Source organism: Alexandromys fortis, unplaced genomic scaffold, assembly GCF_014885135.2.
Source record: "Alexandromys fortis isolate MF-2015 unplaced genomic scaffold, M_Fortis_MF-2015_v1.1 scaffold_634, whole genome shotgun sequence".
Classification (NCBI taxonomy): domain Eukaryota; kingdom Metazoa; phylum Chordata; class Mammalia; order Rodentia; family Cricetidae; genus Alexandromys; species Alexandromys fortis.
This window is the reverse complement of record NW_026068501.1, coordinates 6,233-8,769: the sequence shown is the minus strand read 5'-3', so window position 1 is coordinate 8,769 and position 2,537 is coordinate 6,233. Positions and strand designations below refer to the sequence as shown.

General features: G+C 35.9%; 1 long non-coding RNA gene across 4 annotated transcripts in view; it reads right to left on the bottom strand.

Annotated features, from left to right (window-relative positions):
• The window catches only part of LOC126495808 (uncharacterized), a 14,375-nt gene that overhangs the window by 6,459 nt on the left and 5,379 nt on the right, over positions 1-2,537 (bottom strand). The window contains exons 2-4 of one of the 4 annotated variants that reach the window (XR_007590236.1): positions 2,154-2,309; positions 1,940-2,071; positions 7-198 (exon numbers count right to left, since the gene is read on the bottom strand). This is a non-coding gene — a long non-coding RNA (uncharacterized lncRNA). Of the gene's footprint in view, positions 1-6; positions 199-1,939; positions 2,072-2,153; positions 2,310-2,537 lie in introns of those variants that run through there. The other 3 variants (XR_007590234.1, XR_007590237.1, XR_007590235.1) reach the window with 3 other exon arrangements.

The window sequence follows — 2,537 nt, the reverse complement described above, 5'->3', positions numbered from 1 at the left end:
ATCTCCCTAATGTCATTTCAAACAGTAAATTTTAAATTCAAATAATTCTGTATTATACTCCTGTAAGCAGTAAAATAAGTGATTTACATATTTTTTCACCATTGAAAAATATGCTCTAGCCATACATACCATATGAAGCCTCTCAACAAGCTTTTGATCCCCAAGGCAATTATTTGTATCGAACCAGGAATCAAAGTCCTAGATCAACAAACGAAATACATCTTAAGGTCAAAAACAGTATTAACCACAAATGCCCTAAAGCAACAGATGTAAAATGATTTCTAGAATTAGTATGGTATGTGAGTTTTGAGCCACACACACACAAATAATTTAGTTCAAGCCATTGTTTTCCAAGTATCATGTTTACTACTAGCACCAGGACAAGGGGCCGAATCCTATTATTTCTTAAGCATTTTTCCGCAAATATAGACTGACTGACAATGCAGAGTCTGAGAGCTACTTTACAGAAATAATTAATACACAACTCAAGGTTTCTGAGAAATGCCCATCTTATTGATTAATCAAAGTGAAACTGACATTAAAAGCATTTCATTACTATTTAGATAAGATCTGAATAAGGACAATTTTCTTATCAAATATCTTGAAAATGTCTATTATAATTTGCCATATTAAGCAAACACGCTATAATCTCTGTTATAACTGAGGGCTTTAGCAGAAATAAAGTTAACCTAGCAAGAAAAACAAATTATCTTAAAATTGTCTCAGAAACATCAAAATATTAGTAATTAAAACTTTCAAATCTGAGCTGGGCAGTGGTGGCACATGCCTTTAATCAGAGCATTTGGGAGGCAGAGGCAGGATGATCTCTGTGAGTCTGAGGCCAGCCTGGTCTATAGAGAAAGTTCCAGGACATGCGTCAAAGCTACACAGAGAAACCCTGTCTCGAAAAATCAAAAAACAAACAAAAATCCAAATTCCTGTTTTTAAAATAACCCTTAATATAAATCAAAATTAAAACCTTTATATAACTTATTTATATAAATGTATTAACATGGATGTCTACAAAGCTCTCCCCACCCATTCCAGACATAGGAACAATCGTTCAGAATTGAACACTGGTTTAGCAACTGTAATTACTAACAGCACAGACTGCTGATACATAAATTATTTTCCCTAGTACAATGAACAGTTAGCCACTTCTAACATCATTCTGTTATGTAAATAACTGATGGACATGAAGACTAAGTTATTGTACCACAACGAAAAACATGAGCGATGCTTACTCTCCATTGTCAACTTGACAGTCTAGAACTAGCCCAGCAACGGGCCTCCCAGACGACTACAGGGGACTATCGCAAGTACGTCAATGAGTGTAGGAAGCTCTATCCAACCATGTGACTATTCCTGGGCTGGGATCCTGGGCTGTTCAGAACGGAGAAGAGGAGCAGAAACCAGGACACATTTATCACACTGTTCTCTGAATATGAATGATGTGTGATCAGCTACTGCCAGCACCCTCAACCTTAACAGTATATATCCTGAACTGTGGGCCAGAACAAACTCTTCCTCCCTTGTCTCTGTCAGAGTATTTTATCACAGCAACTGGAAGAGAAACCATGGCAGAGGGTTAAACGATCCCTTCACATCTGAAGGACATTTCTTGAATGATGAAACACAATGTGTGGGATATACAAAGCTACTTGGGAATGCTTTGAAAAGAAGCAGTTAACCTAAAAACTCTGAGGTAAAATTAAGCAGCCCTGATTGCCAAACAGGAGTAAGAATATGCCATTCCAATTGTAGAAACTGATGGGAAATGAGATTAAAGTCAAGGCTCAAAAGTGAATTCTGAATACATGACCAACTTAGTAAGTTAGTAACAGGCCAGTGTAAAAAAATTAATGACCACCTCAAACAGTGCTATTATTAAATTATAAGGCATTAACCAAAATATTATTAACCACAAAGAGATGCTTACATCAGCTGAATTAAACACGTCTGGTAAGAGAAAATTTAGAAGTGACCAGAGCTCGTGCAAGTTGTTCTGAAGAGGCGTCCCAGTTAGCAACAGTCGATTTGTAGTCTTGAATTCCCTCACTATTTCTGACAACTGAAAGAATCAAAGCCCATTGTTAGAACATTCCGAATCAAACCCTTAGACACAAAAATGTTCAGATTAAGTATCAAATTACCTTAGATTTTTCATTTTTTATCCTGTGAGCTTCATCTATAACTAAGTATCTCCAGTTAAACTTTTTGAACACAGACTTCTCTTTAATGAGCATTTCATAAGATGTGACACACACATCCCACTCTCCTGGTAATAAAACATCCCTGACAAATGCAGCCTGTAAAGCAACAGAAAAACTTACATCACTCAATACAATTATACATTAAACTTACCAACAAGTAATTTAATACAGAAAAAGGAGTGAGATTATTAAACAGTATGCTATTATTAAATAAGCACCTAAAGCCAGCTCTCCTACCACTAGAATTACTTCATCAATCACTTTAACGTCAGTTTTAAGTTAATTTCACAAAGCTGAAGTGAATCACAAAACTCAGAAGCCTAA